This window comes from Cricetulus griseus, chromosome 6 (assembly GCF_003668045.3).
Source record: "Cricetulus griseus strain 17A/GY chromosome 6, alternate assembly CriGri-PICRH-1.0, whole genome shotgun sequence".
In the NCBI taxonomy this organism is placed as follows: Eukaryota; Metazoa; Chordata; class Mammalia; order Rodentia; family Cricetidae; genus Cricetulus; species Cricetulus griseus.
The window spans coordinates 115,237,664-115,263,666 of NC_048599.1; the positions used below are offsets into that span (position 1 = coordinate 115,237,664).

The 26,003-nt window shown below is 44.4% G+C and overlaps 1 protein-coding gene across 1 annotated transcript in view; it reads right to left on the reverse strand.

Annotated features, from left to right (window-relative positions):
* Positions 1-25,721, reverse strand: part of Tanc1 (tetratricopeptide repeat, ankyrin repeat and coiled-coil containing 1) — a 226,975-nt gene extending 201,254 nt beyond the window's left edge. Inside the window, exon 1 of the mRNA XM_027420370.2 lies at positions 25,569-25,721. The gene's annotated coding sequence lies outside the window, so the exon portion shown is untranslated. The remainder of the gene's footprint in view (positions 1-25,568) is intronic.
* Positions 25,722-26,003: the final 282 nt, after the last annotated feature.

A 26,003-nucleotide genomic window follows, 5' to 3' on the forward strand; every position in this document is an offset into this window, starting at 1 on the left:
TTCATACATGAATGCTTAAATGGGCATTATCTTGGCATAAATACATACCCAAGACCTAGTGAGAGGCTCAATGGGTGAAGGCACGTGCTGCCAAGCCTGACTACCTTAGTTTGATCCCCAAGAGACCTACATGGTGGAAGGAGAGGGCTAACTCACACAGGTCAGGTCATCCTCTGGCCTCCTCACACCTGCTGTGGCACTCATATATCTCCCCGAAACACACTTATGCACTAATACACACACAAAAAAATAGTACTTTTTAAAAGATAATGCATACTTTTAAAAAATAAATGTGACAGTGCCATTTAATAAATCCTCCTTCTCCAAAGAATACATCCCAAGACATCCCCCAAAGGATAAAAGCCTCAGCACCAAAGCCTACTCATACTGTTTACACACACACACACACACACACACACACACACACACACACCTACAATAAAACATAATTTATAAATTAGTCACAGTAAATGATTAACAACAATAAGACAATTACAACACTACAATAAAAGCTTGTAAATGTGTCTGTCCCTCTTGAACAAATCAAGGTAAATATTAGGAATTTCCGGTCCTGTTGAAGGTGCACTTCTGAACCACAGAAAGTGGATGGCAGATAGGAGGAACACCTACATGGAGCAACTGTGAGCTGCTGCCTTTCACCTCAACAGTACGCAGAAGACACTTGCCCCTGTCACTCCATTGAGCCCTTCTCTCTTCTCTGTCAGATCCAGAAGCAACTCAGACAAATGGCTAATGTGGTGCCTATTTAGCAAACCAAAGCACAAGCTGGTCACTAGGCTCACTCAGTACCTGTGGCTCCTCTCAACACACCAACACACACACACACACACACACACACACACACACACACACACACACACACACACACACACACACACGGCTTCCCTTCCCCAAGCTTCTGATTCCTAAAAAAAACAAAAACAAATAAAACAAAAATCACAAAAAAGCCATTTTGGTCACACATTCTCTTGGTTCTTTTTGTTCACTTGATCCTGAGCTCTTGGTTCCCTCCCTCTCCCTGTCCTGCTTGCCCTCTCGGTCTTCTTTTGTCTTCCTCTCTTCTCTCTCACTCCCCTCACCAACCCCACGCCCTTCTCACTGCCAGGTTTTGTCTGGACTGTTCCAAAGGCTTCTGGACTGAACTCTCCCTCAAATCTACAATAAAAACCTTCTCCCCAACCATCTAGAAGCAGTCATGTCCCTATTTTCATTCACTCTCCCCTGTACAGAACTGTCTTCTTGTTCTAGCATGGTTTCTGTCGCTGTGATAAAACACTTACCAAAAGCAACTTGAGGGAGGAGAGGGTTTATTTCACTTCCACTTCCACCACACAGTCCATCATGGAGGGAGGCTAGGGCAGGGAGCTCAAGGCAGGAACTAAGCAGAGACCATGGAAGAGCAATGCTCACTCAAGCCTCCAGGCTCATACTCTCCTACTCTTCTTATACAGCCCAGCCCAGGTGCCCAGGGATGGCAAGGTGCTTCTACATCAATTAGCAATTAAGAAAATGCCCCACAGACCAATCTGATACAGAGACTTCCTCAACTGAAGGCCCTTCTTCCCAGGTATAACCAAGATTAGCCATCACACTACTGATAAAATATTGTAGTTACTATAATGGTAGAGCATTCCATTGTATGGATGACATGTTTCTCCTCAAGCTCTCCTTTTGAAATGAACATTTTCCCCAAGTTTTTACTAATAAATAATGCATCAACCATCTATGTGACATAACTGTGTACAATTATTGCATTGGCATAGACTTCTAGAACCAGAATTTCTGTTCAAATTATTTGCATGAATACATCGACAGATTGTCTGAATAACTGTCCCCATTGGCCCTCCCAACACTAGAAGACAGTTATCATGTACCTAGCACCCTTACTAACATGGGAATTCTTTTTAATCAACATTTCTTTTCCTTAGTATTCCGTGAGCACCATCCAGATGCCAGGTTCCACCTGAAAAGCTCTCCAGTTACTATCATGGTTTGAATGAAGATGCTCCCTATAGGCTCATGTGTTTGAACACTTGGTCCCTATGAGTCATGATGCTTGGGGAAGCTTAGGAGGTATGGCCTTAGCAAGTATGTCACTGGAGGTGGACTTTGAGAGTCTAAAGCCCTTTGCAGTTGTTCTCGCTCCCTTGAGCTAGCAGTTCACAGATGTAAGCTCTCAGCATCCTGCTCCAACCACCATGCCTCCACTCTGCCATCATCAACCCTTAAGCCCTCTGAAATTATAAGCTAAAATATACTCTTTCTTCCTTAAATTGAACTGGTCATGGCATCTTACCACAGCAACAGAAAAATGACTACCACAGTTCTTAGCACCCGAACTTACAACAGCCCTGTGGAAACTGGTGCCCTAAATACATTACACCTGTGTAACTGTCACACTACTCTGGAACAGTAGGGTCACACAGCCTGTCAACCATGCTGCTGGGGTATGACCCCAGCTCAGAGCAGCAGAACACATGACAGTTCTTAAGCTTCTCACAAATGCCAAAATCGGCCTTCGCTCATTCTCCATGCTGAATCATTTTGCCACAGTAAAACCTCTGAAGATTGTGATTCTGAGGACAACGGGAGGCAGCTGGGCTGGAGCAGGAGACCTCAGAGTCCAGCACCTTGCCAACTTTTTCTGTATCTCCTCTTGGCTGAAAAACAGCCCAAAATATCCACCATCTCTAACTCACAGTGTCTAGAAAGCCTAAAATGAGCATCTATTCTTCCGAGAGTACCTGCTGAGATCTTTCTCTGTGGCCTGATTCTGAAGACAAAGAGGCCATGCCGGCCCCAAGCATCTAGAGAGAGATGAGCAATCGGGCCAAAACCAACCAGGCTACAATAGAAGCAGCAGGTGGAGGGTGGGAGGGAAGACCCAGACCCTGAAAACACCTGGGAAATCTGTGAAGTCCTCTCAGTCAAACAAAAAGCCCCTAAGTCACCCAAGAGGGCTGCAACCGTGTTTCTAAAGACACACAGAGAATAGAAGGGAAGGAAGTCATGGCCGCTGCCTTAAACACATAATGGTATTCTTTTCTCCCTTCTCCCAAACTTTACTGAGCATCATTTAACATTTATAATTCTTAAAATATTTTAATTGCTGCCAGCACAGATGGAGGCGTGATTAATTCTGACTGAAATAATGTATTGAAAGGTGGGAACTCTAAACCCCCCATGAATGGTATTATTGTCAGAGCATGAAGTAACCTAGAATTATGCATAATAGCATTACAGGGAGGGTTATTTTTATGTTCTGCTCTTGGTTTCCGGCTCACCTGATAATGTACAACATTAATCATTTCTTTGCAGTATTTCCTCTAAACTTCTAAAAAAAAAAAAAAAAATACAGATGTAGAAAAACAACCATACCGTACAAAGGGGTCTTAAAAGCTAGGCTTTCTCCGTCCCAGATTCTTGACTTTTGGGTTGCCTTATTAAATAATATATTCCACATTTATGTTTTAACCAGAAGTTTACATATATTATTCACATTTCATTTGTGGTACTGCATCTTAATCCCTAAGCTGCTTCTCATCCTCAACCCTAAAGTCTTTTCCCCAATGTGTTTCTAAAGCCTGTGGCCAGCCTCAAACTTCTCATGAACTTCACCTAGATCCCCACAGGTATCTTAGTGTTAAATGCCCCAGACGCCTCAATCTCCCAGAGGGGAGAGCCTCTTCCACCCCTGCATCCTTCTCTCCCACACTGGTGTCCCGCTCCCCCATTATTTACAGTGAAATCTTGAACAGTGCTTCCTCCCCCTATATACCTATCAATCACCGCTTTCACCTTTTCATACTCTCCATGCTTCCCACTCCTACCCAAGCTCAAGTTACAATCTTAGCCATACAAGAGTCTCACTGGCTTCCTGGCCTCCCTTCTGCCCTTCCTAAATCTTTACCCCTTCCTACCATTCTACAGGAAAGCAAATGTAACCAAGTCCCTTCCCCAAAGCCCTTCAGAGATTCCATCACCTATACAGTCAAGTTTCAGTTCTTCAGCAAGGTCCATGAGGCCCACCAACAATGCCACACACCAGGCTCTCAGGGCTTCTGTCTCAGGCCTGCCTTCCTCCTACTACCCACCCCTCTCAATCTGAGTATAGCTCTGAATATTCCCGTCCATTGCTCATGCTGTGGCCTTGGCCACAACCCATCTGTGATGGCTAATCTTAGTCATCAATTTGACACACCTGAAAAGAGGGACCCTTAATTGAGGCATTGTTTTTTTTTATCAGATTGGCCTGTGAGCATGTCTTTGGGGCATTGTCTTGATTGATAATTGATGCAGAAGGACCCAGGTATCAGCAGGGTGCCACTATAGGCGGGTAGGTTCAGTTTACATAGGTCACCAGAAAGAAGTGAATAAGAGTTTTGTCATTGACTTGACAGTAGGGCAGCCCATTAGTGATGGTGGACCATTGGGGTGGTTGTAGCCTGTGATGGTGGGGGTAGTGTCGTGCGCCACCCAAAGGTGTATATAAACCTAGACAGAGAAAACAAAATGGGGATGTCTGGCAACTATGACCTGCAGTTCAAGCGGCATCATCACCACTTTGGCTTACATCCTTGTCCAGTGTCACCTGCAGAGCATCTCCACATTAGGTGTATTAATGTGAGACTGTGGCTTCTTTGTGTGAAAAGGTGTCCTTCGTCATGAATAAAGGATGCTACCACCATTTTTTTTTTTTTTTTTTTTTTTAAGTAGCTAAATGCAAGTCTGGGGATGTGGCAGTAAGCCCCTTTCATCTGTGACTTCAGCGGCAAGTTCCTGCTCCGGCTCCTGCCCTGGCTCCCCTCTATGATGGCTGTAACCTGTAAAATGAAACACACCCTCTTTTCCTCAAGCTGCTTGGTGTTTCTCACAGCAACAGAGAAGCAAACTCAGTTCTTAGGCCTTCCAAAGACAGCTTCAGCACTAACTTGTCTTGAAAAGCTTCAAAGAGTCTGCCCAACACTAGAGAGAGGAACGGCTCCCTGTGCTCTGCTCTTACTTGGCCTAGGTCTTGGCACTTAACCTCCAACTGAGGAGCTCCCAGTGCCAGCCTTGCCCACAGATGCTAGGTTCTTCCAAAACAGAGACCACACCTTCAGCCTCGTAGCACTTCCCAACACCTACTATGTGCAAAAACCTATTCTAGACATCCAGTATGTCAAGTTCTCAAGAGGACAATGACCCCCTTTTATGGATGAAGAAACTGAGGCTCTGATGTTAAGAAACAGCTGCCGGGGCATTAAGTAGATGCTGAAACTTGAATCCAATTCTATGGAATGCCACAGTCATTGCTCCTTACATTTTATTACTGTTCCCTTGTGTATGTATGCTGGAGCTTGAACTGTGAAGTCCTGAAGGTGATGATGAGCTCATAATTATGGGCAATGTAAGTGAATCCCCCCAAATGTCAGTCCAAAGCAATCCAGAAATTACAGTGAAACAGAAAGCATATTATGAACAAATTCTGTAACCAGCCCCCACCCCATAAACCTGCTTTCAGCATACATATCCAGGCAAGGGCTTTTAGGAGGACGGTTCAAAATCCAAAGGGCACGAAATCTTAAGCAGCTGCAGCAGCCCAGCTTAATCCAACCAGTTAGCTCTCTCTATGTCCCAAATGGTTCTCCCCACCACCCAACTCCACAGCATCTATAGGCCCACACCACTCACTGCCATGGACCTCAGAACCAGAAACTGTAAGGATTTAAAGTGGATCCCTTCTGGAACTAGGTGTTCCTGTGAACACCTAGTGGAGAGTCCATGGGCAGGGCAAGAACAGAAAGTTAGTGCCACAGGGAGGGGTGGGGGTAGGGTCAGGATTGATGATCACCTACAAAATAGGCACACGGGGTGAGAATGCTAAGGCCTGTAAGGACCAAATTAGACATTTTAAGAATAAGCATGTGGCCCCAAGCCTGGCACAAAGTAGAGGCTCAACTGGCATCTCTTAAATGACTGAACGAGCAACCAAGTCAAGTTTCCATCTGTCTTCCACCAGTCAGGATGGGAACTGAGGCACTGGGAGCTGAGAAGCCCTGTTATTGAGACAGGAAGTTACACCAGGCTCATCTCCCTCCCAATCATGAGAAAAAATGAACAAGAAACTAGTCTGACCTCTAAGAGTTCATGGAAAACCCGCTGCCTAGGAGGACCATAGACACAAATATTACTGTTGGCAGCCAGGTACCAGCAAAAGACAAAAACCAAAACAGACCCACTATCAACTCCAAGCAGACAGTGCCACACACAAATCAGAGATTTCCTTCCTCCCAACTCTGGAGGAGTTACAGAAGGTAGCAAGGAGCAGCAGCACACAGTCAGCATTTCGGTCACTGCTGACAGAATAAGCAGGTTCTTGGTGTGCCTTTGTGAGGGTGACAAATACGCAGCCTCTCCCACCTCCCACCACTAAGCTGAAGTCTAGGACCTTACCACACTCCGTTCCCAAAACAACCCTCAGAAGCAGCCACACCCCAGATCCCCAGGGAACAATCTCCAGGAAGCTGTGCAATCTGTTCAGGGCACTGGGACCAAGGCACTGGGTTGGGACCTCACCACAGTCTCCTGACTTCAAAGCCTCAACTTGGCAGAGTTGGACATGACAAAGAGGGCAGGAACTGGATGTCACTAGGTATAAGCCATTATATAGTAAGAGGTGGCTTGACTTTATTTAAAACTCAGATTTCAAAGAGTTGAGTACTTTTTTGTTACTTTGGAGGGGAAAAGAGAAAACTACAATCAGTAACTTGTCGTTGTGACAGAGAACCAAATTCAGGGCCTTTTTTTTTCACGTATAAGTACTCTATAATCTAACCATTGAGCTTCACACCTAGACTCTATAAATGTTTAGTCAGGAACAACCTAAGCCATGCCTGGGCCAATTAATAACCCAGAATATATAGCATTCCTCAGTCTCACTCTCTACTCCCCAGGATTTCAAAACTCCAACTTCTTTTTCCTAAGACATGGACTTACTATGTAGCCCTGGCAGGCCTCCAACTCACAGAGATTCACCTACCTCTCTGCCTGTGTCACCAATACCCAGCCTTCAGACTCTTTTCTGTAAACGAGAAAAATAGGAATCTAATTTCCTAGAAATCTCTTTCTGAAAGCCCACTGAAAAGGCAAAGCAAATTTTAATTTTGAGGGCTTGTTGCTCCTGAATGTTAATCTAAATAACTTTTTTAAAAGTGCAACCTTGGCAATATCCCATATAAATGCACACAAGATAATAAAAATAAATCATTTTCCTAGGTGGTTATTTTTCTTAAAACCAAAAATCAACACCATATGGTTTAAGGGGCTACAAAAAGTTCCTAAAATAGAGACTGGGGAGATGGTTCAGTCAGTCAGGGATTGGGGGAGACCAATTGGTTCAGGGGCACTTATTGGCCCCCAGCCTAGCCAAATACACAAGCTCCAATCTCAGTGAGAGACCCTGTCTCCAAAGCCAAGGTAGAAGGCAGGCGAGGCTCCTTACCAGGTAAGGGTGCTTAAAGAAGCATAAACTGTGCTCCCCTGAAGTCTAACCTTTCTAGAAATCAGAAGAAAAAGAATCTCTCTTCAAATTCCCAGATGGACAGCTTTCCAAAAATATGGCTCACAGCAGCCAATTGAAGCCAGCCATGTCATCCAGAGCAAACACGGACACACCAGTCCTCCTGCCGCACTGTGCTGTTTCCCTGTTGTCCCAGCTCACTGGCTTCTGCCCTTCCCTGAGCTCTTCTTGTCTGTGTGTAGACTCAGTGCTGCCCAGTTCACGAGCTGCTGAAAAAGCAAGCTGCATCTTGAAAACTCAGTTTGTTGAAACAGTGTTCCTGGACACCCTGTTCTAAGAGGACAGTGGTACGGAATAGCAACCTGGTTTCAAATCCCAGATGACCCAGGAACCCTGGGCCTGTGTCCCTTTATGAGAACCCCACAAGCTAATATGTCTTAAATGTAGACTAAAAGGCTCTCAGCCGCCATCAGTCTTCGTTTTCCCAATAACCCCAGCCATAAATGTCATCTCTTACCTGACCTACTTCAAAAGCCTTACTGGCACCCCACTACCCACCTGTCCCCACGCCAGTCTCCTATCCTCCATATCACGGCTGCCAGGGCTTTGTTCCAAAACAGATCTGATTACATCACCTCCCAGCTGAAAGGCCTCTGACAGCTATCACTTGCTCGCAGGAGCAAGTCCACACTTCTTAGCCTGGCATGCAAGGCCTCTGCAATCTGGCTCTCTCCTCCCAGCCACTATACCCAAATGCCAGGCACCGTCTGTTCTAGAACAAACCCCCAAGCATGACTTGTTTTCGTGCCTCTCAGCCTCTGTTCATTGTGCTGCCTTCATCCAGAAAGCACTCCCTCCCACCTGGCAAAATCCTACACAGGCTTCACCTCCTCCCTCTGCTGCCTGAAGCCAGCCCAGAATCAACAACTCCTCTTCTTCCTCCTTCACCACCTCCTCCTCCTTTCTCCTGCTGCACTAACTCCTGGTCACCTTCCCCTGGGGCCACATGTGCTGCTGTCTCAGACAAAAACACAGACCTTGCCTGGCCCTCAAAAGACATGACAGCCCTCAAAAACTATTTGTTGGCTGCAAGAGCCAAAGACCATTTAATAGAAAGCCCCAACACCAGGCATAAGAAGCCCTCTTTCTGAGCTGTTGGTCAGGGTTATCCAAGAGACTACCAAAATAGTATAAGCTACTGCTATTATTACTATTGCTATTGCCATTGGTTGTTGCCCCCTTCCCCAGATGGAAAATAAGTCCTTATTACTGAAGAACTATGCACTTGAGATATCAGACCCAGGGGCTCCTGTGTTGGACCTGAAGGCCTCCTCTCTGAGAACTAGCTTTCATGGCACCAGAAGATGCTGTGCAAACTTACAAAGAAAGAAGCCCCCAACAGTCCTACCCAGCTATGACATGTAAGAGCCCTGTATTGGCTAATTTTATGTCAACATGACACAAGCTATAGCCACTGGGAAGAAGGAAACCTCAATTGAGAAAATGCCTCCAGAAGAGAAAATGCCTCTGGCTGTAAGCTGACAAGCCTGAAGGGCATTTTCTCAATCAGTGATCAGTGGGAGTGGGCCCAGCCCATTGTGGGTGAGGCCACCAGTAGGCTGATGGTCCTGGGTTTATAAGAAAACAGGCTGAGAAAGCCAAGAGGAGCAAACCAGTAAGCAGCACTTCTTACAGGGCCTTTGCATCAGCTCCTGCCTCTACGTTCCTGCTCTGACTTCCTTTAGTAAAGGACTATGATGTAGAAGCATAATAACAACCCCCCCCCCAACTTGCTTTTGGTTAGGGTCTTTCGTTATAGCAGTAGTAACCCTAACTAGGACCAACACAGCATGGGTCATGAATACTCTGACCCTTAAAAATACATAGACATTGTATTTGTGAGACTGGCTGAAGCTGCTGTTAACAAAGGATGCAAAGGAGGCCCATGAAGGTGAAATCTTTTTTATAGAGTCCACTAGCTCAGAACTCAGTCTCCATCCTATAGAAATGGCATCTCTCTTCCACGTTGGCAAGAGCAGATATGTTGCCTCATTCCACCTGACCTGACTTCCAGACTGTAAAGCTGGTCAGTAGAAGAGGTCCCTCAGGCTCAACCGAAATACTCAAAGAGAAAGATCAACAAACCTGTTAGTGGGAGTAAGGGGTAAAGACCTCGAGTGCAGTTGGACTTAGAGGTGTCACTGGAGAACTGAGTTCTCTCTCAGAGAACAAAAACCACCTGGGTAGGAAGCAATACAACCCCCTTGTCTCATTGAGTATTCTCCTTATACTAGCTAGATCTAAAGTCAGTGACAAAAGAAAGACCTGGAGGGGCTGGAGAGATGGCTCAGCAGTTAAGAGCACTGGCTGCTCTTCCAGAGGATCTGGGTTCAATTCCCAGCACCCACATGGTGCCTCAGAACTGTCTGTAACTCCAGTTCCAGGGGACCTGACACCCTCACACCAATGCACATAAAAATAAAGTGAAGGAAAGACAGACTTTAGAGACAAATTGCAGAATAGCTAATCCCACTGGGCAAGAGCTAAACCCACCAGACATGGTCTTTAACAAGACCCTCTGTCTGTAAGGAGTACTACTCGCCCACCACCACCCCCAATGACAGTTCTCTGGTGAAGCCTGCCCTCCTGGCTGGCAACTGCCCTGTAAATACACACATTCACGACTCAAGTGTGGTATCCAGAAATGCTTCATCTAAATAAAATACAATTTACTGTTCTGAACCACAGATCAAACCACCACCAAAGTCCAAGAAGCCTCTGGTATTATCAGTCTCAGTAGGTCAGCCAATTCCTTTTCTTTCATAAATTACCACCTAAAATTGCCCTGTATGTCTATTCAAAAGTTTCCGTATGGGCATCTAATTGTGTAAATATAAACCAACCACCTTAGAAAGGAGCATGAAACCAAGTTCTTATTTGGACTTCTATTTTTTAAAAAATCATAAAATTAACAATGCCTTCCCCACCCCAGAGCCGAAGAATGAACCCCACACATAGTGAATCCTCAACTGCTGAGCTTAGTCCTCGGTCCCTTTAAACTAACAATTCTTAGAACACTCAGAACAAATGGCTCAGTTAGTAGAGGTGCTGCCAAGCTTGACGACCCAAGGTCAATCCCCGGGTCCACATGGTGGAAAGAGAGAACCAATAAAATAACTGCAAGTTGTCCTCTGACCTCCACCTAGACATAGGCATTCCCACGCATATAAACATGCTCACACTAAATAAAATAAATAAATGAATAAATAAATTTAAATTTCCATCCAACAACTTACCCATCAGGTTGGTACCTATGAGCCAAGTCTGGCAGTAGGCATCTTATAGGGTCTCAACCTTTGTTCTTGCACAAACTCCAAGAAACAGGCATTACTATCCTCATTTAAAAATACAGAAATAGGGCTGGAGTTCAGCCGTTAAGGCTAAGCTCACAAATATAGAAATAGAGCCGGGTGTTGGTGGTGCATGCCTTTAATCCCAGCACTCGGGAGGCAGAGTTATAGGCAGGCAGATCTCTGTGAGTACGAAGCCAGCCTGGTCTACAGAGCGAGTTCCAGGACAGGCTCCAAAGCTACACAGAGACACCCTGTCTCAAAAAACCAAAAACCCAAATATAGAAATAGGCCAAGTCTCCTAACACAGCTACACACAAAATCAAAGTTCAGATGACTCCAAAGGTCATGAACTTATGGTTGGGAGCATAGCCCGATAGTAGAGCACTTGCTTGCTATATGCATGGTCTGTGGTTTGATGCACCACACTAGCAAAAAAAAGGAAAAAGGAGTTGGGCAAGGTGGCACACACCCACTGAACTCAGGATGCTAATGTTGAAAGGAAAAAAAAAAAAAAGAAAAAGTCAGGTGATGGTGGCTGGGCAATGGTGGAGCGAGCCTTTAATCCCTGCACTGGGAAGGCAGAGGCTGTAGGATCTCTATGAGTTTGAGGCCAGCCTACAGATCGAGCTCCAGGAGAGATTCTAAAGCTACACAGAAACTGTCTCAAGAAAGAAAGAAAGAAAGAAAGACAGAGAGAGAGAGAGAGAGAGAGAGAGAGAGAGAGAGAGAGAGAGAAGTACATATGTATATTTGCTGTACAGTACTATAGTTACAAAATACCTACTGTGATCAAAGCACCTGACTTCATGAAAGGCAAGTGTTAATGTATAAAACAGTATCCCTGCCAGCTAAGAGATTAACTGTAAGAATGTGCTGGTAAAGGCTTATGAAGGTTGCCATTCATCATATAAAGCTACTTTATATGTGGTTAAGTTATTTTTGATTAACACACAAATTCCTTTAATTTTTCCCAGACATAAAAGCACTCAAAAGGCTACAGAAGGGAGAAAAAAAAAACTTACATGGCAAATTAAATTAGCAAAGTCAGCAATGATGAGAACTTTGATTTATACATCCTAGTTTACAAGATAATGTGTAGATAAATTCACTACCATAAGGATTTCCTTACACTTTTGTTCTTAGATTGGCCTATACATTTGTCAGCAGAGTCCTTATTAAAAACTGTATCTAGTAAAAACAAAATTGATGCATATTTCTAAACTATTGTGCAAACAAAAATGAGCCACCATACAATAGAAATTTATCATTAAAACTCAGATACCTTGTCATTTTGAATGAAACCAAAAATGTTCAACAACCAAAACACTTTACTCAAAAGACACATACTATATAAGGTACAGAGTACTATTAAACCAGGCGACTATACAGAACACCTTTTTATCACACCGGACCAATTCAACTTTCACCTCCTTGACATGTTAATAATAAAAATCAACTCCCAAAGAGATTCTAAGACTTCTTTTTTTTTTTTTAAAGCTACTACTTATGAGTTACTAAACTTAAATGTTCCCAAATCATGGGGGTGAAAAAATACAGTCTAGGATCTATCTTTTTCTTTTTTGCCCCAAAACTTTTATCCTGATTCTAGTTGTAGCTTGATTCGATTTTTATTTTTTTGTGTGCATGTGTACATGCTACTGCCATGGCTTGAGAGTAGAGGTCTGAGGACAACTTGCAGGAGTCAGTTCTCTCTCCACCACATGGCTCTTAGAAATCAAACTCTGGTCATTGGACTTGACAGCTGGTATATTTACCTGCTAAGCCATCTCAGCAAGCCGTGCTTACACCTTTAAAACTACCTTCCAGTTTATAGGAAATAGGGACAAAGAATAATTACACCACATGAAAATATTTCAGAACAAAGATAATCTACAAGTTCTTTGCTTAAGATCAAGACACAGAGGGAAGCAAGTAAATAGTATTTTTCTGTACTGAAAAAGATTGAAGGAACAATCAACACAGTATAAAATGTGAATTATGTGATTCACTCTTAGTACAAGATAACGTTAATAAATGACATCTAGGGGGCAATAAGATAATACTGAGAGACTATTGTTAATTTTATGTGATAATGAAGTAGTGATTTTTTTTAGTCCTTAGTTAAAAACGTGTTAAGTAAAATTACATATCTGGATTTGCTTTAAAATACCTGACAAACTACAATCACCATTGTTCTATAGCCAAAATATGCTTTGCAAAAAATATCTATTGCTCCATGCATTTGCAAAACTGTATTCTCTATTTGCTTTCTAAGAGATCTAAAATGTGAATAAGACCTGACTGTTTAGCTGGGCGTTGGTGGCACACGCCTTTAATCCCAGCACTCGAGAGGCAGAGGCAGGTGGATCTCTTGAGTTCGAGACCAGCCTACAAGAGCTAGTCCCAGGACAGCCTCCAAAGCCACAGAGAAACCCGGTCTCAAAAAACCAAAAAAATAAAAAATAAAAAAAATAAAAAAATAAAAACCTTCCTTTTACAAGTCACCTTGGACATGTGTTGATCACAGCAAAAGAAAGTAACTAATTCCACACTCAACATTAGTTTCAGGCCTCTATACAAATTTTCACACACATATAGCCGCACACGCACACGCACACGCACACGCACACACACACCCACACACCCTACCTGGTATACTTCAATTGACCTGGATTGTTGCATTTGTTTAACTACAGAAACCTGTGCCTTTGCAGTGCCCTACAGTTCCAAGAAAATTAATTTTTCATGGAACCCACTTTGAGAACTGCTGTTTGTTTAGACAAATCACCTTGTGGAAAGGTTGTCTTAAGTCACATTCAAGTTAAGAACCTCAGACAAGGCAGCTAGAATGTAATGGCATCCAGCTGCAATGCCAGCATAAGGAAACTGAAGCAAGTAGACATTGAGTGTCAGACTAGCCTGGGCTGCAAAACTGGTCCCTGTAACACAAATAATAAAATCAAACTTGCATGTTGACAATCTAAGGGCTACCTATTGCTTCTGTGCCTCTTGCATCTGTGATTAATCACACTGTGTCTCTGACATGCTTTGGTTTGTAAATATCTACAATACTAAATTCCACTGAAAACTTGCCCTCCATGAAGTCAAATTTTATTTATTCTCATCCATTTCCTTTTAATCCACAGTGGAACAATTTCAAACTCATCCAAATTGACAAACTACACTTAACTTTTCAGTTTCAATCTATGTTATTTCCAAGGAACACCAAAGCCTCTCTCGGGACATTAAAATACCCTTAAAAATCAAAGGTCTCCTGGGTACCACTTAAAGTTTGCCATCACTTACCTCAGAGGCCATAATCCCCATCTTTATGCAGCAGTATCCCACTTATAAGCAGGTCCTTACAATATTTGGCCAAACTCAAGTGCCAGAGCATCACCTGATCACACATCATTCCCACGCCACAGCTAAATGTTTTAGAGCCACTTTCAACTACTAAATGTAACTCTTTGAGGAAAAACTGCATCCCATTCTACTTAGGATATGCTATACTCTAAAATGCACGGAAATGTACTCAAAAGAAAACAGAAATGGCTAAAAAGAAATATGAGATAGAAATCAACACGACAAGAATCAGATTTTATGCTTCCCCTGCCTACACCAGGCCATTTATAATGTTCCAAACACTTTCGTATACACTCTGTCATTTGACCCTCAAAACTCTGGAGGAATCTGTTTTTCATCATAGCAGCACAAAGTATCTAGCAGAGCTCAACTTGAAATCAGACAGCTTGTCAACCCTCAATTAGCCTTTCTATGTAAGGAATGTCAGCTGAGCAGTGGAGGTCCATCATTCCCAACAGGAATGCTCTGGCCAGTGTCACAGTAGCATACAAGACAGTCTCCCAGGGTTTGGCTTGGTGGTAATTACAGATATCTAACCATTCACAGGCATTTAGGTCTTCCTATATATCAGCTATCCATGGTGGCACATGCCTGCAATCCTGTCACTTACAAGTTGGAAACCAAGGGATTGGGAGTTCAAGCCTAGCTTCAGCTACTTATTGAGTTTGAGGCCAGCTTGGACAACATGAGACCTTGTTTTAAGAAAAAGAAAAACCACTAATGAGGTGGCTCAGCAGTTAACAGCAAAAAGGGGCTTGCCAAAGGTCTGACAACCTGAGCTTGACTTTTTTTTTTTTTTTAAGATTTTATTTACTTATTATGTGTACAACATTTTGCTTCCATGTATATCTGCACACCAGAAGAGGGCACCAGGTCTCATAACGGATGGTTGTGAGCCACCATGTGGTTGCTGGGAATTGAACTCAGGCCCTCTGGTAGAGCAGTCAGTGCTCCTAACCTCTGAGCCATCTCTCCAGCCCCTGAGCTTGACTTCTAGTATATCCCCCTCCATGGGAAGGAAAGAACCAACTCCCATAGGTTGTCCTCTGATCACACACATACAGCAGTGTGTGCAACACACACATACCTACACACATTTTTAAAAATTTTTTAAAACTACCAAAAGATCTTCATCTATCTAATCCACTAGGTAGCTACCTAGGACTGTCCAATGATGTTTTTGTACCACATCCCGTGGAGCCTCCCATTGTTGCTCATGTCAATATTTAACTAAGTACTTCTAAGAGCAGACTAAAGACCTTTGAGCAATCAAACCACAATAGGACAAACACTTCCTACATATTAGAGTGACTGTTTAAAAACATAGTGATTACTAGTGTTGTATGCATCTCAAACAACAAATAAAGAATGTCAGATTCACGGAGGCAAGGCAACACGGGGATTGAGTGTGTTCGATTTACTGTGGTTAATATTACACGGTGTATATATATGACAACTAATAGTATGCACCAAGAAGATACTCAGTCTTTATTTTCAAAACACACACACACACACACACACACACACACACACACACACACACACACACACACACACACAGTGTTTTGGAATATAAGTTATTTGGGTTGTGTCTTGGATCCTTCTCAGCTCTGATACAACATCTGCACAGCTCTTTGATCTGCTGAGGTCACTAAGCTCTGGAAGTGGGAGAGCCACCCAGAGCACTTGGTGCACAGTGACATTTAAAAAGTGTAGGTTCTGGAGCTGGAGAGGTGGCCCAACAAGTAAGGTGCTCCGATTCTTGCAGAGGACCCGAGTTGGATTCCCAGCACCCACACGGTGGCCCACAACCATCACACTCCAGTTCCAGGGAATCCAAAACTCTCTTCTGTCCTCCACAGGCACCAGACATGAAAGTGATACACACACACATTCATGCAGGTGAAACACTCATATACATAAAAATACTTTTTTTATTTAAAAATGGGGGTGCTGCATGTTAGGAAAAGCCCAAAGATTAGATTGCAAGAAAAAACAAAGCCATGTTTCAAAGACCTGCATTACAGGGCTTTTATCAGTTTGTCAGACATGAGACTGAAGTGGCCAGCAGTTTGATTCTTGAATGATCTCTGACTCATGTCCAGCTACTTGGCCGAATAGGTCAGGACCCTGTCATGAGACAGGTGGAAGGGAAAAAAACAGTCACAGTATTTTCTCTGGCAACAAATGAATTGTGGTGATCAGGGGACAGTGAAGTATTCCAAACGGATGACATCAGTCAAAAGACAACATGGCACAGAGTATCAGTGTTTCAACCATGCCTCAGAGATGTAGGAGAGGGGCTCACTATTTGTGGAAGGGAAAGTGGACTGTGGTGAATCTACAGATAAAGACAATGTTGAGGAGGCAAGCAGCAACAGTCCTAGCTGAGTGACCAGACAAAAGAAAAGGCATAGAACAGATGAATCATTATTTGGAACAGTATCCTTTCCAAATCATGTATAGTCTATAGTTCAAAAACAAAGATTAAAATTTTTATGTATAAAATAATTAAAAACATTCTCTGCCTGTCCCTTCATTCCAAAGCAGAAGCAAATATTTTTTTTTAAGTGACCAAGGCAAGACCCCTACCATCATCAAAGGGCAAACAGGTAAACAATTTAATTATAAAAGGCAAAAGAAGAAAAACATTTTAATGAATGTGCAGGCATGTGCCAGGAAGATTAAGGGGAGAGTCACAGAAATGTGGAAAACAGAGAGGGGAAATCTTCATGAGCAATCTGTTTCTCTGAGCTGAGTCTTAAGGGTGATGCAATTTTCAATTTGGGGAAGAGGGGAGAGGAAGAGCCTTACCAAAGGCAGAGGCAGGTGGATCTCCCTGTGTTCAAGGCCAGCCTGGTCTACAGATAGTTCCAGAGCAGCTAGGGCTATACAGAAAAAAACAAAACAAAACAAAACAAAAATTTTCTTGAAAAACAAAAGTTGCAACAACAACAACAAATTCATCACACACCAGAATTAACCAGACCCAAAGTTTATACATCTCAATTAATTTCTTTTGGGGGGGGGTAGGTCTTTGAGACAGGGTCTCCCTACATTGTCCAGCTGTCCTGGAACTCAGTATGTAGACTAGGTTGGCCTCAAACTCACAAAAAAATCTGCCTGTCTCCACCTCCCAAATGCTGGGATTAAAAACATGTTCCACCATAGCATGGCCATTCAGAAGGGAAGCTTTGGCGCTCACACTGGATTTTATACTTTTACTATGGAATATATGTTTATGCACTTAAGCCACCAAAAACAATCTATGGCAGTTAGAACTAGAACCAACTTGCTATCCTCTTCCCTGACTTGTGCCTATTACCTGCATTCAGTCCTTCCTCAGCCAACATCTAGCCTTTCTTGTTCTCCTTTCTACATGTTGTACTATATCCACACGCACGTTTGTTTATATATGTGCGTATTAATACTGACTAGATTCCACATATGAAGACTATGAGACATGGCTTTTCCTGAGACTCTAATGAGATTTCAGATTCAATCAGTTTTTGAGTTTATTTTTATTAATATAAATTGATATATGCAAATCTTGTTCCAACCTATCAAAGCCAATTTCCTAACCACTTTGCAGTAAGCTCCTATCCTTCATGCCTTCTCGTTATCTTTGCTCCAACTGTGTACCATTAGCATTTTCCCACACTTTCTTTGCAAGAACCTTTTAAAGTTGCTTCCCATTTTGTGGGAGCCAGTTTAATTAAAAACAGATAATTTAAACCATAAATCTATAGAAAATGGAGTGAGTTCATCTAAGGCAGTGGTTCTCAACCTGTGGATTGTGATCCCTTTGGGGTTAAACAACCCTTTCACAGGAGTTGCATATCAGATGTTTACATTATGATTCATAACAGTAGCAAAATTACAGTTTGAAGTAGCAATGGAAATAATTTCATGGTGGGGGGGTGGGGTTACCATAACATGAGGAACTGTATGAAAGGGTCTAAGCATTAGGAAGGTTGACAACCACTGACCTAAGGCAAGAACAGCAACGAGGGTACCACAGTCAGATCCACTAGGCTGTAAAATGTTCCTGACACATCCATAGGGACAGGTGCTAAGTATCTCTCTACACCCAGGGTGTATCCCATATTGGATAGTCCTATGTGCTTTGGTAATCACTGTCTTATGCAATAATAAAAATTATTTTCCTCAGCAATGTTACAGTCACGGTAGTTCTAGGGCTGGTTAATTCAGCAGCTGAGAAGATACCACTGTGGTTTTGGGAACCTACAACCTTTGCATAGTGTTAGACCACTCCAAGCTTCATGTAATGCTACAGATATGCAAGTCATAATCAGTGTTACAAACCTGTTCATTAATCAGTCACTGACAGCAGGTGCAGTTACACTAAAATCTTGATTCAAGGGGTAGGAGTCGCACACAGCTTATGCATGAATATGTGGGCAATTGAAAAGTAATCAAAAGCAGAATTGTGACCAGGCAGTGGTGGTGCAAGCCCAGCACAGCCAGAGCCTGCAACACAGCCTGCAGAGGCAGGCAAATCTCTGAATTCAAGACTAGCCTGGTCTACAGAGTGAGTTCCAGCACAGCCAGAGCTACACAGAGAAACCTTATCTCAAAAAAAAAAGGGGGGGTAGAATTGTGGTAGGAAGTAATGTTGTGAGCTTTTTATAGCAATGCCCCTACCACTCAAGCCAGTGGATCATGGATGAAGAACCATCCAACTAAGGCCAGTTCTCACTCCAAATAAATAAACGGTGGTGGTCTATTTCACAAGAAGCAAGGGAGATCATGATACAGAATGTCGCTGTTATGCAGAACTGTCACTGTGTGCACAGAGCAATAGAGAAAAACTACTCTTTCGTTTCCATGGTTTTTTTAAATTCACACATCAAGTACCACATCAGCAAGTACTCAATAAACATTAATAATTGATGTCATGAATCTCACGGAATTTAGATCAAAGCCTTGTAGTGAGAGGAGATCATAATAGACTGTGTGTGTGTGTGTGTGTGTATGGGAATCATGACCAGTCCCAAGTTTTTAGAAGAAACTCAATACCCCCTTCACAAATGGCTAAACACACAGCGACTAAATCTCTGTAGAATATGGACACAGCTATGCTTTCCAGACAACAGGGCCATATGTCATAAAAACATCCTTTGCCATTTGGGTATGTTTTTAAGGCCAGCCAATACCACCTCTAGAAATCTATGTGGTGCTGGCCAGCTCTTTTTGTTTTCCTACTCCCTGTCTTTTCCATCCACAATAACCTCCTCTGTGGGACACTCTGTCGCCCACAGTCCCTTCTTGTGGGTTTAACGGGGCCTGCCAACTGGAACTCTTCTTTAGCCAGTCTGCATTCTTTCCCATTTTTCTCAGGTTGGCACTAACAGCAAAGAGACAGCTTCTTGATGTTATGAGGTTTTGGAGCTACCAGGAGCCAAAGGCTGAGCTAGGCCATGGTGACTTAACATGCATCCTAGCTGAGGCAAAGGGTTCCAATAGTCTCAAGGGAGATTTCTGTCCAACGATATCAAAGGTCAAAAAGGATTATCTGGTTATGACAATACATGCAATGGATTTAGTAGCCAGTCATTAAAACAGAGCCAAAGAATGTTCAACGCAGAGAAAAAGTTTATCACACAATCATATACTGATTCTAAACTGCACAAATACAACAGACGCGTCTTTATTTGTATGGTATTTTTCATGCCTTCAAAACTATATATAATATAATGTGCCATTTTGCTTCAGTACATCCTTTGTGCTAAAAGGCCATGCACTGTTTCTTGCACTCTCTCCACCCCTCAGAGGCAATAAGCAAATCCAACACAGGTAGGTGACCCCTAGGTATGCTGAGAAAGGCAAGGAAGGTGCTGAGTCTGTGGTTCTATGTTAAATGGTTGAACATTCTGGGTTCACATCTATCTGCAATGAATAATGGCTGGGAGATTTGGGGACTAAAATTCTCTCACGTTAATGGCAAAATCCATGGTCTATGTCATGTCTCTGCAACATTTTTTGTTTTTTTTTTTGCCCTTAATGTTTCTATCTACTGGATGCTTCTTTCTAGAACATTCCTCTTGATCATCCACACTCACAGAAGCCCTTCAAGGGCTAGACAAGGGCTAGACTCTACCTAGACAAATGAGCAGCAAGAAAGCAAACAAAACCAGAACTCCTCTCACTAACCACAAGGCAATGCTTCTAAGAGCCGCCTTCATAGAAACCCACTTTCTGTTCCTGCCCCGTTTGGTAGACTGACCAACTTCCGACTTTACTACGAAACACTGCTTCGGTGTTCTCGTCTGCTTTCGCTCCCCAAGGAAAGGGCAACAATTTCAGATTTACGTCATCAGATACTGACATATCTTCTTTTCAGTTGAACCCCATTTCTTAATATTTTGCAAAGATATCCCTCCAAAAGTAAGTTTTAAAAACTTAATAGGAAGCCACAAGTTGTGTCACATACTTGTAATCTCCACACACAGAACCCTGGGGCAGGGAAAATATAAGTTTGAAGCTAGACTGGGCTACACAGTAAGACCTTCTGTCAAAAACAACAAATTGGGAGCTAGAGAGATGGCTCAGAGGTTAAGAGCACTGACTGCTCTTCCATAGGTCCTGAGTTTAATTCCCAGCAACCACATGGTGGCTCACAACCATCCATTATGAGATCTGGTGCCCTCTTCTGGTGTGCAGATATACATGGAAGCAGAATCTTGTATACAGAAACAACAAATAAATAAATGCTTTATACTGACCAGTTGCTTAATCATAAAAGACCTTATAATGAGACACTGAGATGTCGAAATGAGCCAAAAAGCTTACTGTGCAAGACCAATAACCTGAGTTCAATTCCCAGAACCACAGTGGAAGGAGAGAGAATTAAATCTATAAGTTGTCCTCTGACCTACACACACACACACACACACACACACACACACACACACACACAATGTGGCATGCGCATCCACATCTACACACAGAGAGATCAAATAATAGATTAAATAAAAGCTGTAAAGTAAAAAAAGCTGGTATCTGCTGGGTGGTGGTGGTGGTGGTGGCGGCAGCAGTGACAGTGCACGCCTTGAATCCCAGCACTCAGGAGGGAGAGGCAGGTGGATCTCTGCGAGTTCGAGGCCAGCCTTGTCTACAGAGCTAGTTCTAGGACAGCCAAGGCAACACAGAGAAACCCCATCTTGAAAAACCAAAAGACAACAAAAAGCTGGTATCCTATCATATGATTTCATTTTTGAACCTGTTAAAGTTCATAGACAAGTGGTGCAATTCAGTAGCAAATGTGTTTAGCATGTCAGAAAACCTAGGTTTGATTCTCAGTATTACCAAAAATCATGACCAGCTTCCAGACCAAGGGTCCAGCTACACTTAATACTCCCAGACAGACAGGCAGGAACACAGTAAACCAACAATGAAAACGGTCACTGTACCCTCCTTCTATTTCACCACTGAACCACGAGAAGAGACTTTCATAGCATGGAAAGTGCTACAAAAATCAATCTATGCACTCAATAGTAAGGGCACATGACTCTAAGAAAGGAATATTCAGCCCAGCTTTATACTTAGTGTGACAGAAGCCAAGGTGAAAGGCAAAGGGTGTGTTCATCCTTGTTTTTAAAAAAGACGTTGATTTGAGAGAGAGGAGATAAGAGATCTCCGAAAGAATGCTACCACTGATACACATCTGGACTATAAATCACATTAGACCCCGAAGCCTACTAGATAAAAAAGAAAAGAAACTGGTAAACAATTAGTCAGAGGTATGTGACTTTCTGAAACTCTCCTAGGGAAAATGCTTAGTTATCATTATTAGAGAACTGTTTTTAATCCTTCATATCAAAGCAGAGATAGAAGCCCTGGGGATCTCGAACCAAATAACCATAAATGAAACACTGTGAGAAACTGCCACACGTTCTGTTTGTCAGGCTTTAGTGAATTCACAGGTGACTTCCATGAATAAAGGGAGCTATAGGGAGAGGAATAGGAGAACAAGAACCAGCTGGGCTCAAGTTCAACTTCATCACAGGTGGCATCAGGCAGACTGATGTAATTTCCTGGGCCCTAGTTGACTCAACTGAGAGGTTTAAGGATAAAATATGTACTAAAGCACCTTATAATTGCTGTTGCACTGTTCTAATATTACAACACAGGCTCCAAAATTCCTAGATTTCCCCAACTCTTTTAATCACAAAGTTGCAATGTGATTCCATTTTGGGGATGATCCCTATGAAAACTAAAACACAGAAAGGCTTAATAGTCCTGTAGAGCAAATGCTTCTATAAAATAGGGAATAGGTAGTTTTACAACTACAATAAGCATTCAAAAGGCCATTCAGAGTTGAGCTTGGTGGCTCACACCTTTAGTCCCAGTGCTTGGGAGGCAGAGGCAGGCAGATCTCTATTGAGTTCGAGGGCAACCTGGTCTGCAGAGTTTTCCAGGAAGGCAAGGACTATATCGTGAGGCCCCATCTCAAAGTAACAACAAATCAAAAAAACAAACACAAGTTAAGAAAAAAGACCATTCTAGAGACTAACAATTCGTGTGTGTGTGTGTGTGTGTGTGTGTGTGTGTGTGTGTGTGTGTGTGTGTGTGTGTGTAAACTAAAGTTTCCATAATAAAAATAAAGTTTGTTCTCCACACCTCTCCCCCAACAAGGCCTCATGTATGTTGGACAAGAACATAAACCCTTTTTCTAACTAGGAAATTCTCAACCTAACAGAAGCAAAATCTTTATTATTGAGTTTTAAGTGCCTGGTGGAAACAGACCTAACTACCTCCCGGCTATTCTGGCAAGCCTCATTATAATATGGATTATAGCTCTACTAGCCCAGGGACGGGGCTTTTAATGTTCTCTGGGAGATAAAGAATTAATCAGCAACCCAGAAAAGAAGTTGTCTAAAAATGGATGATTTAGTCAAAGTAATTCCATTGTCTCTAAAATTGTGCCCTCAATCACCCAGCATCAAAACCCCACTATGGCATCAAATAAATCATATGTGGTTGAAGAGACAAAATGTTCTTCTGGCTGTTATGAGAAGTAGAAAAGGGCTGACTATGAATCAGTTATGTTTCAGCTCCACAACGAACATAAATTATGATAATTTAGACATTCTGGTGGTTAAGCCAAAAAAGCAGGAAAATCAATACTTTCGAGTTCCAGCAAAAGTTTGTGGCACCAGGAACATGCAAGTGACCTTAAACTTATTTCTGGACTTCCCTGCCCCACCAAAATCAATGACATTATTTCCCATCTCTTGCTGTTGAATCACAGCAGTTGAGAGGCCTGGACACATCGACTTGGCAGGTAAGAAATCTCTAAGCAAAGAGTCTCCAGTAAAAAGCCAGGCGGTGGTAGTGCAAGCCTTTACTCCCAGCACTCAGGAGGCAGAGGCAGGTGGATCTCTGTGAGTTCGAGGCCAGCCTGGTCTACAAGAGCTAGTTCCAGGACAGCCTCCAAAGCCACAGAGAAATCCTGTCTGGAAAAACCAAAAAAAAAAAAAAAAAAAAAAAAAAGTCTCCAGTAATGTCAGACACCAAACTTGCTTTACTAGGCATACTTTTCATTGTAAAAGCACCGAGCTCTATTTATGATGCTTTTTTGAGTGACACCCACAAGCATTCCAGCTGACACAAACTTTGTAGATTGTAGGGAAGTCCCTGTGAGCTCTTTAAGTAGCCCAGATGAGCAAAACACTCAGAACACCACCATAATGAGCACCTCACAGGCGCTCATAAATTCTTTCATTCCCAGCAATCAAGAAGCAGCTGTTAAAATCCAGGAATCTTCCTAGTCGCAGATCTGAAATACCTCCGGGCTGCCCAGAGCAGAGAAGCCTCACAACTGCTTTCTTCTCTTCCTCCCTCCCCCATCCCAAGAGTGCCAGCCTGGCAGGATAAGGATGACCCAGGAAGGGGGGAGTGGGGTGAAAGGGAGTAGCGGATCTGGTGAAAGCAGAGACGCGGGCTCCCTTCTTTTTCACCACAAAGAAAAACCAACTCCTTGTGCCAGCCAACCAGGTTTCTCATTCCCTCCCCCAGCACACTAACTTCGACAGTCTGATGAGTCTGGCATTTCCAGAGTTCGCGACCTCGGCCGCCCTGAGCCCTTTCCTAAAAGATTTTGAACCAGGAGCCAGCGGCATGTGAGCTCCTTCCCAGGTTGAGACTCCGCTTGCCTTTACCTTTTAACCCGCCCGGACGCTACTTCCCGGGTCAAGTTCAAGATGAAGGTACCCTCCTCACCTCCCTGAGTTCACTCCGCAGGAAACTGTAATATTGAGACGAGTCCCACTAGTCCAGGCACCAGGATCTGGGGCTCCCAAGCAGGAGCCTAGGCAGCCTGGAGAAAACTGTCACAGCCCGGCGTCCTCCGCCCTCGGCCGCGGCGCCGCGTTTCTACCTGGCCACGGCCGCATTTCCTCCCGGAGCCTTTACACAATAAGTCAAGTAAGTTTTGGGAACGCCAGTCCAGAGATCTTGCTGTCTGCAAACACGCTACACAATGCCCAGGGCTTCCTTCCCCGCCAGCCGTTCCGGAAAGAACCGCGCCGAGCCCGGGGGGCCCACACACACCCAAAAGTCCTCCAGGAAGAACCTGAATCCTCATAATGCCTCCGAAGTAATCACTCCTCGCTCAAGGACAAGGGGACTCTCGCAAACTTGACATGACCCTCCACTTAGCTGGCACTAAAAGAAAAATCCTCAAGGTCTAATACCAAATCATCACCCCACCACCGCCACCACCAAGGAAAGAAATTCGCGTGCAGATGCGAGTCGCAGCCTGCAGGAGTGAAACACACACTTTCAAGCCCACAGCGGGCGGTACGATTTCCCCCGCTGAAGTTCGCCCGGCAACTTCGCGACCAGCGCACAGCGACACTCCAGACCCCGCTGTGCCATGCGCCCCTCCCGCACGCCCCCCCCAACCCTCACTCCAGGTGCCCTGCGCAGCCCAGGGCCTGTCTAGCCGAGGGACGGAAGAGGAGGACGAGGGGCGGCTGGGAAAGTCCTGCGCGCCGCGTGATCCCGGTGTCCCCGGCCCGGCTCTGCTGCAACCCGTTCCTCCCGGTGCGCAGGAAACGGCCTGCACCGATTCCCCGGCAGCGCCTAGCCCGAGGCCGGGAGCGCCAGGCATGCCCGCGCCTATTCCCGGAAAGCTCCCGCTGTGCCGGGCGGAGGAGGGAGGCGTCCCGAAACTTTCCCACCAGCCTCTCTCTGGTTTCCCGGGCTGCTCCCCGGGACCCTTCCTCCCCGCCATCTCCGGCCACTGACCCGGCTGCGGACGCCCGGAGGCCCGCAGCGGCGCCCGGGCAGATGGAGTTTACCTGCCAGGAAAGTTTCCAGCTTCCGACGCGGTTCCCACCCCGGGGGCCGTGCTTCAGGGAGCGGCGGGCTGGGCGCTCGACAGCGACGGCGGCTCCTGCGGCTCCGGAGCCCAGCTCCCGCAGCTGCCACCGCGGAGGCAGCTCTCGGGCCCGTCCCCCCGCCTTGCTCGGCCCACACCGGGACCTCATTGGCAGCGCCAGTCCCCGCCCTTGCGCGTGTTCCGGAAGGCACCTTCCTTGTGCGCGCCCGCTGGGGCTGCGCCTCCCGCTCCCCTCCCGCCTGGAGCTGCCCGGGCTCTGCGACCCGCTGGGGCGCGGCACGCGAACTTTCCGCCCGGCGCCTCCGCTCCTCCTCTCCCAGCATGTTCCCTGCGGGAGGCCAAGCTTCCCTTGAGAAGGTTGCTCCCTTGGGGGCTCCGCCTAGACTCCTGTGGG